Source organism: Thunnus maccoyii, chromosome 1 (genome assembly GCF_910596095.1).
Source record: "Thunnus maccoyii chromosome 1, fThuMac1.1, whole genome shotgun sequence".
In the NCBI taxonomy this organism is placed as follows: domain Eukaryota; kingdom Metazoa; phylum Chordata; class Actinopteri; order Scombriformes; family Scombridae; genus Thunnus; species Thunnus maccoyii.
Genome location: NC_056533.1, coordinates 27524065 through 27540165, shown reverse-complemented (window position 1 = coordinate 27540165; position 16101 = coordinate 27524065). Strand labels below are relative to the sequence as shown.

At 39.3% G+C, this 16101-nt stretch overlaps 1 protein-coding gene across 5 annotated transcripts in view; it reads left to right on the top strand.

Annotated features, from left to right (window-relative positions):
• LOC121896060 (protocadherin-9) overlaps nt 1-16101 on the top strand; it is a 214119-nt gene that overhangs the window by 101377 nt on the left and 96641 nt on the right. The gene's annotated exons all lie outside the window — the stretch shown is intronic.

Here is a 16101-nt window from a genome sequence, read left to right as displayed (position 1 = left end):
GAAACTGCAATAATGTAACTTGATAGCTGTAGACCTGGAATAACTTGTGCAAGAAGTGGAGTTATTTCTACATCACAATATATATTCATCAGGAGCCAAATTCAGGTCAGCAGTCTGCTCTGTCACCTTGTATTCAGTCTAGTGTTTGTATGACCGCATAATGTGATTATTATTATTATTATTATTATTATTATTATTATTATTATTATTATTATTATTATTATTATTATTGTAATTTTATTGTAGCATTTTTCAAGCCAGGAGCACAAAGTGCTTTTTATTGACAGCACACAAGAAACAATCACAAATATGAAAAGAAAAACACAAGAACAGCAAAATGCAAGCACACAAATAAAAGACTGTATAAAAAAATGTACTAATAAATCATCCAAAAGGTAAAACGAGTGAAACTATTAAAATAAACTTAAAATCAGCACAACAGAGTTATATTATGTAAACAAATAAGACTAGTTGTCAGGTGAAAAAGCAGGTCTGTGTCTTAAGACAGGATTTAAAAGCAGAAACAGTGTCAGCAGAATGAATACTACCTGGAAGACTGTTTGAAAGCTGAGATGCCAGGAAAGCAAAAGCTCCATCACCCTTTGAGCTTAACCTGGACTCTGGGACAGCTAGCAGGCCTAACCCAGCAGATCTAAGAGGCCTTTTTGGACAGTAAGGAGTTAAGAGTTCACTGATGTACTCTGGCACCTGGCCATGTAAAGCATTATAAGTCATGAGCAGGATTTTAAATAGGACTTTAAAAGAAATTGGTAACCAGTGCAAAGAGGCTAAAACTGGGATGATGTGAGAAGAGTGTTTGGTCTTTGTCAGAAGTCTGGCTGCAGAGTTCTGCACAGTCTGAAGCTGAGCTGCAGCTCGGGCGCTGAGGCAGTTAAACAAGGCGTTACAATAGTCTAGGGGTGAGGAAACAGACGCATGAATGATTTTCTCTGTATAGCTAAAAGATAACATTGCTCTGATCTTGGAAATACTCCTGAGTTGGTAGTAACATGATTGTAACAATTTCTTTGTGTTTTGCTCAAAGCTTAGCTCACTGTCAAAGATAACCCCCAGGTTCTTAGCAGTGCCCTTAATATTTGGGATAAGGGGACCGAGCAGTGACTGGACTTGATTACGGAGGTTCTCAGGGTTGATAAGCACCTCCGTTTTCTTTTGTTTTCTGAGTTTAAACGCAAAAAGTTTTGTGACATCCAGTCTCTAACATTAGCTAAGCAGCTCTGAAATGTGGCCAGCTTGTTGCATTCAGAGGGTTTAATGTATAACAGTGAAATGAGATATTACCATGGTGATGGATGATATGGCCTAATGGTAGCGTATATGGAGAGAACAGAATTGGTCCAAGAATTGATCCTTGAGGTATGCCACATGTTTTCAGTGCAGTTGAAGAGATTAATGAATCAATTGAGACATAACATTTTCTATTTGACAGATAGGAGAAGAACCACTCCAGGGCCGTTCCAGAAATGCCCACCCAATCCGTAAGTCTATTAATTAGTGTAGCGTGATCGATGTTGTCGAATACTGTGCTAAGGTCAAGCAGCACCGGTACAGAGCAGTATCCAGAGTTTGCAGCCATTAATAAATCGTTTGTAATGCTTAGAAGAGCTGTTTCGGTGCTATGTAGCTCACAAAATTTCTCAAAGATGCTGTAGTTACTGAGCGCTTCCAGAAGCTGTTCTAAAACCAGTTATTCAAGAATTTTGGAAACATTGGGCAATTTTGAGATAGGTCTGATTTTTTTTTAAAACTGATGGTTCCAGGCCAGGTCCTTTTAGCAGTGGCTGAATACAGGCTTTGCAAAGGGAGCTGTTTAAAATTTGGAGCAGACTAGGGCCAATTTCCTCCATCACTTTTCTGAATAATTTGGCTGGAATGATATCCAGGTGACTGCATGTGGGTTTCATGTGGGACACGGAGTTAGTGAGAGTTTCCATATCAATTGACCGGAAGCAATCTAGCAAATGCGGACAGGGACAAGAAAAAATCATGGGAGAAGTTGGAATTGCAGTGTTTGTTCGATTTTGGTGAATTTTGTCGAGAAAAAAGAAGAGAAATTTCTCTCAGTCAGCAGCAGATGAAGCAGAGGGACTAGTGGTGGGAGGTTTGACAAGCTGATTAATGGTTGTAAAGAAAAATCTGTGATTGTGCTGATTGGTGGTTATTAATATTGGTCTCTTGCCTCTTTTACTTTTTGATTGTAGATGAAAAAGCTAGCAAAGCTCAATTTCAGCCTTCTTCAGAAAAACTGAAGTGGATGGGAGCTGGTTTTAGAAGTCAAATAAGGTCAGGAATTCAACAAGAAATTATGATGAAACGCTTGTGTAGCATAATCCAAAAGTCAGATGCCAAATAGTTACTTTTATGTCACAAATCTCTGGTTATCATTTTGAATGCAGACTTTTAATAAGGTGATGGTCTGTCAACTTTGTCCTTATAACATCATAAAAAACCTTCCAATTGCATGAAATTTGGACTATATTTTCTATTGTCCATGTGTTTTGTTCACCAACATTCAGCTGGCGCACAGGGGCATGTAAATGTGAGATGCATGTGTAATTTAAGAACATTTAATCTAATGCCAGAAATTGGCATTTGAATTAATACGTGTGGAAACCGCTTTGTATATCCTGTTCCTGGTGCAAAGTTTGTTCACACAAAGAGATTTTCTTTAGTATATTCATGTATGCCAGATAGAACATTGCATATACCATGAGTGAGATTCTCCCATTGCCCATTGGCAGTCATTGACATGCAAGACTGTGCTTCAGTGAGAGAAATGTTGTTTTCTACAAGGCTCTCTGTGCACCTGAGTCACTCGTCGAGCAGTTCCTTTATCAGAGCAGAGCAGCAGGATGGAAGAGCACATCTTGGGCTGATAGTGGAGCTGCCGCTCCTGACTAATCCTGCTCACTGCCGGAGAAATAAAGAAATAAATAACCAAGGACTTGAGAAAGGAAGAGAGTGAAAAATTCAGTTGTATGGAGAGCAGTTCAAAAGGCTTTCAGTCATATAGAGGAGATCACTACTTCTGATCTTTAGATAAAGATGAGACTGTAGAGACAGTATATTGGCTTAGAAAGACAGACAGAGAGAAAGAGAGATGTGTGTGTGTGTGTGTGTGTGTGTGTGTGTGTGTGTGCGCATGTGTGATCACATAATACATAGGACCAGTGTGTAGGATATAGTGGCATCTAAGAGTGAGGTTGCAGATTGCAACCAAATGAATACACCTCCCCTCCCTCTCCCCGTCCAAATGTGTAGGAGAATCTACGGTGGCTGCGAAACTTGCAAAAAACCCTCTCTAGAGCTGGTGTTTGGTTTGTCCGTTCTGGGTTACTGTAGAAACATGGCGGAGCAACATGGCAACCTCCATGGAAGGGGATCTGCTCCCTATATAGATAATGTATAAAGGGCTCATTCTATGGTAACGAAAACACAACAATTCTTATTTTCAGGTGATTATACAATAATTAAAATATACTTACAAATATTATATTCCATTTCTGCCAAGTCTGTTCTGCTAGATGCCATTAAATTCTACACACTGCACCTTTAAAAACATCCTATGGATTTTCACAAATCAAGTTTTCAGGTTGGAATTGTAAGTATATTAAATATGAGAAGGGTTCATGTGTATTAAAAGAAGTACATTCAATTGTAATGGCTTCTACATAACCTTCTGGTGTACCTTTTATGGGTTCTGAGTTTAAAATGTGTTATTGCATTTCACACCCGAGACACACATTAGTGCAGGAGACAGAGGAGAAGAAGATGGAAAGCAGTGGGTTCGATCACTTTCTTTCTTTATATTGTTTGTGTAAATCACATTGCTAAGCCTTTTAAAGAGAGGTAGCAGGCAGATATTTCTGCAGTTTGAGATGTTCAACATTGTGGACTTTGCAATATGCAAATAGAAAATCAGTACAAATTGGCACCTCCAGCAGGTTAGACTATGTTTTTCTCTGTGTAGATGTTAAAGCAGAAAACAGGATGAGGCTTAAATAAAATCAGGATACCAAATGTATAAAAATACATTTTAATGTGTGATTACAACAAACACAAGCTACAGACATAATATAAATTGGAAAACATGGTGTCAGTTTTAAACAGTGGCTACTAAGTACTGTATGTCTTCATGAGCGAAAAACCCTCTGAGTCCCTGTAAATGATGGGAAGTGGGCTATAGCTCCAATCGTGTCAGACACAAAGAAAACCTGGATTCAAAGTCATTAAAATGGTTCATTACTCTATTTTCTAATTTACTGAGATTAATAATAGGCAATGAAAAACATATACTCCAAGGAGTTCTTTAATTTGCTGGAGTTTACAATAATACATTCCACAAGGAGACTCCCTGGTTAGTGAATAAAGCTAAAAAGAAAGATGAACAAAACAAAAACAGAAATTACAGATGACAATAAAAAGAAAAAAAAAACCTACTGTAATAAAAAATAGATTTGATGAAACTTGAAACGAAGATTTAAAGCTCTCTAGGTCAGTTACATGTATTCCTCATAAAAGGAAATACTGTGATTTATGCCAAAGGCACACAGATGCGCAACATAGACAGTCAGAAGTGGAGTGACTGGAGCTTTGGGAAGTATTGTACTTCTTTGTAGTATCTTTTCTCCACAATGTGTGTTTTCAATACTAAATAGATAATGTAGCGGTCTAAAGGCCCGGAAGTACCCTACCCTCTGCCTGTGCAGAGTGTGTTGAATATGGGTGATGTTCTGCCCGGAGGCAAACTGTGGCAATAAAAAGCCTTTCAGGCGAACAGGTTGTCAGCACTCGCTCAGTTACTGATGGTGCAATTGCTGCTCATTCTGGATTCTTGAAGACTCTTTGACAATGATGGGTACATCCAAAACGTCCAGAAAAGACCTGACTCAAAAGGTTTGAAAACTGCCATGACCATATTTTCCACATACAAAAGCTGAAAGCCATGTTTTTCAAAGAGGGGTTTTGTGTTTTTCCAGGAATAAACTCGACTTTGCTCTTTTTTAAAATAACACAAGCAAGCAGTTATTCACTTTCTAGCCTCCTCATACTGACAGAAATATTCAAAAAAGATAAAATTGCTGTTGGGTATTTGCTGGAAGGAGTAACTTTGAGCATTGAGAAAGTATGGATGTACTGATAATTTAAAATAGCATACATTTGACCTTGACCTGAACACAACCATTTATTGACCTTTCATCTTACTTAAGAGAACTAATTTTAATCAAAATCTAAAAAAAAAAAAAAAATCGAACAGGAAGACAGTAGCAAAGTCAGATAGGTTTGGGTGACAGCCATGACATCAACTGCTAAATCAGTCTTTTGATATCTTGATGTATGTTACTATTTTTAACATTATGTGAGACTTTTTTTTATCTCCTTCAAAGGTGCAATATCTGACATCACTGGTCAAACTTCTCAAAGGAAAGCCTGAGGAATGACATGTTGAATTAACACCCGGCTCAGCATTCTTTCTATGCAGATTGAAATAGAAGTCCTGCATCTTCTCCTGGACTTCAGAAAAGCTCAGTGAAAGACATGGTACATGCACCCATTCCCTCTTGCTATCCACTTCCTTTGAAAGGATGACAGCTACATCACAGTGAGTCAAAATTTTGAAGCCAATACTTGGCAGCCCAGTGGTTTTTTTTTTTTTTTTTCACTGAGCAGCGGAAATCAGGGATCCTACAGACATCACAGAATTCACTTTATTTCCCTCGCTGCCTGTGCTCCCTCTGTTGTTATCCTCTAAAGGCTCAGTATGACCCCCAAACACGCCAGACACACTTTGTTGTTATTTTCAATATAAAATATCCATTCAGGGATTACTTGATGCTTCTCACTGTTTATTCTCTACTCCGCCTACACGGTTCTCACTAAATGCAAGACAAATTGAGCATTTTCAGAACTGGCACTTCAGTAGAAGAATTTGTCAGCATCATGCCCCATGCATTTGAAAGTTAATACAGCATGTGTGTGGGACCCTGTGTGATTAGGGCCTATTTTAGGAAGGGTAGCAACACTTTCTGTCCATATGGTTGTAAACCAATCAATCAAGATTCAGGATTCAGTAGTTATAGAGAAAAGGATGGAGGCAAACGTGTTAGAGGGGCAGAGAGAAGACAGAAAGGAGAGATTTGAAATGGAGAGTGATTTCCTTGGCTGCCCGGTTAGCCTATGAGATGCAGTTACATGCTAGTATGTTCGTTGATCTCCTCCTGCAGACTCACCCACTAATCTGTGGTCATGCCCACCATCTTCCCACATTTCTCACCAGCTCTCCCAATGGCTTTAGTCCCATGTGCTTCCTGGAAGCCATTGCAGTAAAACCCCACCCCAAACAACCCTTTCTGCACACACGCACACACAGAGAGAAAGAGAGAGAGAGAAACAGAGAGAGAGAGAGAGAGAGAATATCACTTTCAAATTCAGGTTTTTACACTGCAATATCCCTTATGTTGATAGCAATGAGTGGGTAAAATCATTTGACACACTGCTTTGCTGTATTTGTGATCTCCTCGTCTGTTGTGTGTTTTGTGGCACCAGTGTGAACCAGCATTGCTGTTTGTAATCAGACAATCGACATGCTTTACAGGACACTCACAAGGGTAAGGCCAGGGTTCTCAGAGGTGAGCACTGCTCCAGTGTTAGCCATTTATCACCACCGCAGTGGGGATGGAGGAAACATGCTGTGAATGCAGAGTGGTATTATGGGATGCTGGTCTCTTGATGTTGCCAGTGATAAACATTATGCTTGAGGCCAAGTGTGTCTTCCGCCATTATTTAGAGGACTTTGAATTGGAATTCCTTCCCTGTAAACTGACCAGGATTATTTCGTAAATGGGATGTTTACAAACACAAATTTGTGTTGTTATGGGGCAGATAGAGGATGTTATGAATATTGTTTCCTTTATCTTCAGTATTTCGCCAAACAGTTTGTACTGTTTGATTAATTCTAAACATGAGTAAACTAAATTGTAAGAGTCAGATATTGTGTTCTAGTAAAAAATATTCATTTGTGTTACATTGCCTCGCTGAAGTGAAAAACAAGTGTTTCTGCATATAATGCATGTAGTATATTTATTTATGAAAAACATCGGTATTGCATCTGGTAATCAATGTGATTATAATGTTTTTTTTTTAAATTGCCTTTTTTATTCTTTATTACTTGGAAATTTGATGGAGACACATTGGACTGTTTTTATTTGCCCTGTTTATTACTCACATCCATAAAACATATCTCTTCATTCTAGAAATAAATAAAAAAATGTCACCACTGATGTCTAATAATAGCCTATAGATTGTAAATCTTTTAAAAATATAGTTTTGTAGTAAAGCGTTTTTTATCACACTTACACAGTACCAGTTGGAGTGACATTATTTCAGCATTTTATGTTTGTGGTGACAAAAATAGTTGCATTAGAACATGGAATTATAACAAAAAAATGAGGCCAAAACAAAGAGGGACAAACTGTTCACATGTGCACCATTGCAAATAAGGACTTTCAAAGAGCATCTGTTGCCGTGCTCTGAAGATGGAGAGGGTGCTGCAATGAATAAGGAGCTGTTATGGAAAATGTGTACTCTTCAGAGAATAAATTCACATTCACTTATCTGTTAGTGTCCAACAAATCTCTAAACATGACAAAACAAGAACTTGGCTGATCAAAAATCTTCTTTAGCTGAAAACATATTTATAAAATATGCTCACTACAGATGTATTTAGAAAAAAACAAACAAACAAAAAAAAACATTAATATATCAATATATAGTGGAACTTCATGAAGATGAGTGGTCCAAACTGCTCAATAGTATTAGTGATTCTTCTTTGAGCTAAAACAGCAGTAAATACTGTTGGTTGCAGCTGATTGTAAACCTTTTGGTCTCATTCTTCAGCTTCATGTCACTTATATCAAAAGGACACATTTGACTGGCTTGTAAACACCCCATCTCAAAGTCCTATTCCTGTTTTGAGTTGTAGGGCAAAGCAGAAACAATATATCCTTCAAATTCTGACAAAGTCTGTTTCAAAAAAAGGGAAAAAAGGGGGCAGTTTCGTGATCATCCTTTACAAAATGACATGCTTTCATCCCTGCCACATCCTCCCTTGGTATGTCACTGTATCTATCCCAGCTTTCTTTTACCCTCCTTTTTTGCTTTTGGCAGGAAAAGACAGGAGACATGAAACATTTCCCCTTTTTTTTTTTCATCTTTGACAAGGCTTGTGAAGACAAGTCAGAGAGAGGAGATGTGCCATTTTTCTCCAACCGCCAACCAACAAAATATAACAGCTTCTCTGCACTGGAGAGATCACCTTTCCCTCAAAGGCCCAAACAGCAGCAACACCTTCTTTGAGACTCCTGAAATGAATGCTGTGAAGGGACATCAAGCACATGTACTGTACTGCATACTCTAGCTGTAGTACCTTTCAGTCAGCATCTTTATTTTCCCTGTCGAATGTACACATTTTTTCCCATTTTCGTTTTCACTTTTGTAGTCATTATGTGGTAAGCTGTTATGGGAGTATGAGTGAAATTTTCTCATAATTTAGCTTATTTCCACAAAGAGATTTTGATATCATCAAGCTTCCTTCTACCCACTTAAAACCTCCTGCTCACACTTCCTGGTAATAGGCTTGTCTCAGACACAAAAGGCTGAACTTGACATCTACCTTGTGATGTCAATGGTTGTTGGCAGGTTGATGGACAGCCAAGAATGGCAGAGTTGCCCCCTCTCTAGCTAATTAGCTCATTGAAGGAAATGAATGCAATTTCAGCAAGGCCAGCGCTTATCAAAAAATTCCAATCCCCCCACATCAGTGGTGATAGACAGGCCTTTTTACATCAGGCTGGCCTTCTAGGCAGGAGTATTATCAGGAATTGGAGCTGTTTGTATGGGCACAATACACACAGATGGTATCAAGAGGTCAAGGTACTTGCACTAAAAGATGTATGAGATTGTAATAGAATGCTAGATATTCAGAGAAAAAAAATATTATAAATGCTCAAGCTTGAAAAAGCTGGATATAAGTGTGCAACATGTCCGGTGAAAAGATTAAAAGGGCAAAAAAATTGGGTTTCACGGGACCAAACATTTATCAGCTCAGCTTCCCACAGAAGTAGAAGCCAGACGACCCTGAAAAAGCTGCCAGCGTAGCACAGGGCAGAGCAGAGAGTCTGTTTTGTAATGGATGGAGGATTTTTTCTTTATATATTCAGTACACATAAACACATCAGAGCACACCTCGCTTGGGGGAGGCGACAGGGGCTGCAGAGTGAGTGTGTAGTGGCATAGAATTACCATGAATAATTAAAAGACTGGTGTGAGCATTCTGGTAGCTCTTTGATTGACTCTGAAAGCCCCAGGAAGAAATTGGCAGATGAGAGCAAACTGCAAAATGGCCAGCTCTTTGCTCTCAGCTCCCTGCCTAAGATTTGCCCGACTAAAACCTTGAATCAGCAGTGTGCTAGGAGGCCCTTTTTGTGTCTGCCTGCCCCAGAGTGAGATCCAAATTCTGCTCATCAAAAAGGAAAAAAAGGAGAGGAAAAAAAAAAAAAAAAAAGAACATAGGTTGGCATGTGGACACTGTGGTTTTCTAGGTTTCTTGTTTGTTCATCTATTCAATGGTGTAACTGAATGGCTGGCGAAGTGGTGAAGATGTTATTTTCCTGTACGGATTCCAGTTGATCATTTCTTGCATTCTAGTCTCATTTTCATGGCATGCAGTCGTGTAACAGAATTACAAGAGAACAAAAATGGCTGACATATGTCACTGCCGGTGAAAGTGGCCCATGGGGTGTCATCGACAAATTTGCTGAGTGCACAGGAAGAAGAGGTCAACAGGGACTGGGGCTTGGCAGCAGCCCCTCACCTTCCCAGAGTGTCCGGATGTGGGCGGCATCCCATTACTCATCCATATCATTTTGCCAAGCAAGCACCAATGTCCTTAGATATGTGACATGAAGGCCATTCAGCTAAATGAAACCTGCAGGTGACTCATGTTGTTCTGTTATAGGCCAGCGACAATCACTAAGATGCTTACGTGCGAACAGTTGTATAAGAGCTGTGTTTTTCAAGCTGCGTGTTGTCTTGCTTTATGTATTTATATGTTGACTTTTGTGTGATGCTGATATGCAACAGGTTCGGTTGGCTTAGGGAGAAGGTTTGCTTCATTTTACCTAATTTTCTAGAAATTCTTGTGATTTTTCTTTGTTGTTACTTTTCAGAATATTTCATTTAATCTTCTCATGGTCATTCCTGCTTTCAGACTTCACCAATATCTATCTTTGCTGTCGCCTTCAGCATGATAAAAGGACTGAACATTTCACTTGCACAATATGTTGAAGATGTTGCCATGGTTTGTGTTCAGGACAAAAGCTGTGTGCATTCTGTATATATGACATGAAAGATGGTAGAGACTGTAAACAGCAGGGATGGACAAAAGAGCATGTTGTCTCCTAAATGCAAACTTGACAACTATCACCTGGACAGATTTCATTTTCTCTGTGAACACAGTGTAAAGATCTACTATTCATTTTCACAGTCACCTGATAGTTATAAATACCGTACATGTCTATTCACAATTATTATAGAATCGAAATTGCAGCTCACTTTTACAGTATGTTGGCATGCTATAAGTAAGAATGCAGGGATTCATCTTATCTTGGGTTTTGTTTTAATTAATGGAATGTACATATGACCCGATATCCTTTGCACAATTTATTGTTACTATAAGTGCTGTAATGCTGTGAAATATTCATTTAACAACTCTAAAACATATCCAGCTACAGTTACACACAGTGCGCTCAAGTAACAGTTATCACCAGATAAAACACAGATCACCCAGACATGCCACTCAACACAAAAGCTCCATTCATTGACAATTGCCACTAATGAAATGTCAGATGGCTGCCTACCTACCTGACTGCCTGACCTGATTTTGCCGTTTGATGCCCCTTTGTGTGCTGAGAGAAAAATAGCTGGTTGCCAGGGAAGATTCCTACAAGAAAGGTGGTACAAAGACATATTTTTTAGACTTCTGAAAGCACGTATTGACTCAAGCATAGCCGACCTTCTCATGGAGATTTTTTTACACATAGTGCAACATGACTCTACCAAGGGCTCCATCTTAATTGGACATCTTCCAAAATTTTGAAGGACTGTGTGTTTTCTTTGCCTATTATGTAGGATAGTTTTAAGATCAAGATTTTTTTTACCGTGCTGTATTTGCTGCCCCAGACCATATTTTCTGTGTCTAAATTTGTTTGGGGGCAACCTTTCAGCTGACAAGACAATTGTCCAGTACTTAATTTTAAATGTTAATTTATGATTATAGGTACATGTACGTGTGTATGCATGTGTGTATGTGTGGGGTTTCAACATTTTCTTTTACTGCTGGGATTTTCTTTCTTTTCATCAGGAAAATGCTGCAAGAATATACATGTACTGTATGTGTCATTTGCTACTGTCCATCCTGTCCCTTCAAACACGCAACCATTGAGCTACCATAGACAAAATAATAACATTGAAATACTACAAAAATAATGCGGAGGCAGTTTTTGTCTCAAGTCAATGTGTAGAAACACCATTGTTATTTGGGGGACGTTGATATTAAACCAACATTCTGCTGTTTTCTGATCTGTTGACCCTATGTTTGAGGAATACTTAAGTAGTAGTAGGGAAAGATTGCTATAACAGTTAGCAAAACAATTAAGAGTGTTCATAGGAAACAAAACTGTGAATCATGACTTCTGATGTCAAAATCATACGCTTTATATGCCCTCCATCCATTAGGGGTGGTACAAAAAAAACGATATTGCAACATATCATGATATTTCCACTTGTGATTCGTTATCGATACTCTGGCATCAAGTATCTTTTTTTTTTAAAAATTAAACATAGGCCCGCTCAGAATTGATTTAGTTACTTTGACTTACCACTACCAGAGTGCCAATACCCTCTGCCTCCTTATGGAATTGCTGAACAGACTGGTGATGGTCAGATAGATGGTAATTGTGGGTGACGATGACGAAGAAATGAAAGCAAAATGACCAGCCGTGAGCTGCTGCTGTCAGACTCTCCATGTCAGCACTGGAAACACAGAGAGTCCACTGGAGCTAAAAGCACATTTATGGCCCTTTGTAAAACTTTCCATGTGCTACCTGTGTTGTAGCTGAGCTAGCAGGTGTACCACGAGAGGCTCTCCAATGTGTCTGTGTCTGTCAGTACGTAGCTGCTGCTGTTTATCATGTTAACGTTTACTGTCATCACTCATCAGCCCTGAATATCTTGTAAAGCTCTGAATATAATACAATTAGTTATTGGCAGGTTGTGTGTTGTGTTTACTGCCACAAAAAAGGAATAGATCTTTGGATTATTAGCATGACGTCACCTCTCTGCTATCTCTTATCAGACTTTTTAACGCTATCAGCAGCTCTGTGTGAGGCACAAACTGAGGCTACAGTTAGCAGTGTTCTGATATTTATACTTGGCGGCATTTCTTTTCGGTGAAACTAATATACTGTTAATAAACATTGTACATTATCGGACTATTTCCTGCTCTTTGAAGTAATTATTTCTTTCTTCTCTAGATACAGATATTGTGATATGTCATAGATCATTTCTTTGTGATATAGCACGTATCACAGAATTGCCTATATCGTTATTGTGGGAAAAATATCATGATAGTATTATATGGTGAGTTAATCTGTGATTCCTATCCCTACAGTCCATCCTGAACTCCTTCCTGTAACTTTTGCTTGCGTCACAACAATATCAACATATTTTCTGCTTTGGCATCGAATGTAAACATAGGTCATCTTCAACCCTTTGTACAAGCAAACAATGTTGTCATTTTCCTGAGTAAGACAAACTCCCTTGACCAGTCACAGAGTTAATCTACCCATCCATTTTCAAAACACAGTGTCAGGAAAAAGGACACAACAAATGTAAAAAAAAAATAAGAAAAATTTTGGACATTTTCTCTAAACAATTTCATTTAAAGAAAGATGTATGGTAGTGAATGTGTATTCCATCTCTCTTCTGCTTCCTGTTGAGGTATGAAAGGTTTGACAGAATGATAGAACAATAAAAAGAGGTAGGCTGATACAATGGAGGAGGTATGAAAAATTGCTATATGTTACTGTCAGTCATATATATTTCTTCAACCTCTAGTATCTGATTGCAAGCATCAATGCAATAGATGACCCACCATTTTTCTTTCTACTCCCTTCCATATTACCAAGACCACAGAAAAAGGCCTCTTGCAAAATATACCTTGAAAGTAGCTTTGTAGAGAATGGAAAATGTGTGCACGTTTATGTGCATGAGAGAGAGAGAGGAAGGGGTGATGGGAGAAGAAGGAGAAGAAAGAGAGAGAGCACTGTAGGTAGGCAGTGAAAGTAATGGTGCTGTTTATGGATTGGGGCTATTTTGTACATCAAAGTACACAGAAAAGGAGAGAGAGAGAGACAGTGAGGGAGAGAGAGGGAGAGGAAAGTCTGCTGCAGGCCATTTGATTGTCATTGTTTCTCCTAGGTCATGTGGGAGTGCATACGCCTTGTTTTTATTCTTTTTGTTTTCCCTCTTCTGTTCTTCCCTTCTCCCCAGTAATATCAAGCAACACTGTTGAAAATGCTATTGACATAAGACTATAACAAGCACAGCTAACTCGTCTTTGTTGTTTCCGTGGATCAAAAACTCCAGATTGCTCTGTGTCCTGCCTCTCTCTGTGTCTCTCTAATATGCCGTGTGCGACCTACCCATCTAAGCCTTTCATAATCATTTTAAAGTAGTCAGTCTTAATCGCTTCGTCCCTCTCCTTAATCTCATCATACCTATTCTTTAATCTCCTCAGAGAAATACTCTATCTGCATACACAGTTATTCTCAACGTAATCATTATGGATATATGGTCTAAATGCGCATGTTTCATTTTTCTTTTGGCTCTGAGATTTGATTTCATTATTGCTCGCTAATCTGGCTAACCACCAAACATCTGTGCGGGTACCCATAGATACACACACACACACACACACACACACACGCACACACAAATGTCCAACGGATATCTCAAAATGCACGGGGTATGCGGCCGACTGTCCATTTCACATAAAAGGTTAATTTATGTTTCTGAAATGACAGTTTCTAAGCCAAGTGGCAAGTGAAGAAACTCAATGGAAATCAACCAGAGAAGGTCCGTCATGCTTTGGGGTACATTACACCCATGTTAATCACAAAGTAGCAAAATGGAGTCTCTTCCTTTTTCTTGACACTCTGTGGAGTGTCCTTCAGGTCTCCTTCCAGCGTCATGTGTGAGAGCCTGTCCAAAGAGATTTGACAAGGGCCCTGCAAGGAGAAGGAAATAAAACCCAGAGAGATGAGGCAAACATATTAATCTTGTTAAGTTAAACGCCGACCCCCACCTCCCCTCGCTGTGCTCCTCTGCTCTACTCCTCTCCCCATTCCCCACCCAGATAATGTGCAGTGCTCACAGTGAAAAATCTGCTAATTTCAGACCACGACTCAGTCTGGCTTACCAAGGCTCTTAGGGTGGTGCTGAGCTCTGTACTACTCCTCCATTAGTCGCCCCCCACCACTGTCTCTGCCTTTGTCTCTGTCACTGTTTCTGTGCCTGTCTGTGTCTCTCTCTAACACACACACACACACACACACATTCAATCTTCTGTCTCTGTCTCTCTCTCCGTGCACACACTTACAGGAAAACCCTCACACACATTTATCTCAGCCCTTCATCCTCGATCCATTCGTGACCTTGAGATGTATGATGGATGCAGGTCTTTGATGTAAGTGAGTTTTAAGTTTTGGATTGACAGGGATGGAACATAATTGATTATGTTACAGAAAGAGAGAGAGAGAGAGAGGGAAGGGGGTGAAAGACAAACATACAATCACATAAATTACACAGAGAAAAAAACAGGGGGAAAGAAATGCTTCTATAGAGTGTGTGTAGTTGATGGACAATGTTTCCCTCTTGTGGTGCTGGCAAGCAGGTAGGATGTATTTGTAGTGTGGCTTTAAATCCCACGTGGAGCATCTGGGGGGGGGGGGGGGTTGCTGAGTGCAGGGACTGTGTTTCCCCAAGGGAATAAAAAGGGCACGGAAATTAAGCCCAGTGCTAAATTTCCATCTTGCTTTCTGTTTGTCCCTCTGTCCAACCTACTCTCTCTCTCTTCTTTTTCCTTCCTCCTCATACAAAATCCAAACGACTTTAATTATGATGAGGGAAAACAGCAGTGTTACAGGTGTGATTCACACCAACCAGGAGCTATTTGTCGGGGTGAGTCTCAGCGCCAGCTTTAACACAAAGTCCTGTATCTCACAGCTGCAACCTTGTTTAAACCAAGGTCGGTTTTTTAAAAATATTTATTTATAGGCGTTAAATATATGAGCTGATTTTACAAAAACAAATGTGAAAACATAAAGAAGTAAAAACTTTAAAGTAAACTACCTTTTCATCTGGTGTCATGAACAAGAAAGAAACTGAGTCTACCGGATATTTAATTTTTCCTTGTCTCTCAGTATTGCAAATTGGGAAATCTTATCAGTCATCACTGGCAGATGTTATACAGCAAAAGAGAAAATGGCTTTTTGAATTTTACTTGAGTGACTATCTCTGCCATTCCAAGCTTTCTAGTGGTACAGTATGTTGTCTCCACTGCATAATGAGATTATTCTTTGGTTTAAGTGACCAGTGAAAAGCCCACATCTCTGTCATATCCGGACAGATTTCCTTTTTACATCCTCTGGATCCTCTTGCTTCTCCAGAGCAATAGAGGTCAGTCCGCTAATGCTGACCACTGCTTTTCAGAGGGCACACAAGAGAAAGAGACAGACAGAGATATGAGGAGAGACAGAAAGAGAAGCAACCACAGGAGATGGTAGCACTGCACTCAGTATTGAACCTTTGCATCTCTGCACTTGTTGTAGCACTGTGCACCTATACATATGACTTAGTAGGTTTAATATACAGTACATACAATTGTCTGGAAAATCCTTGCTAGTGCTAGCTTTAGATGTAATAAATTGTAGTCAATTATTTTCTACTGTATTCTCTCTAATC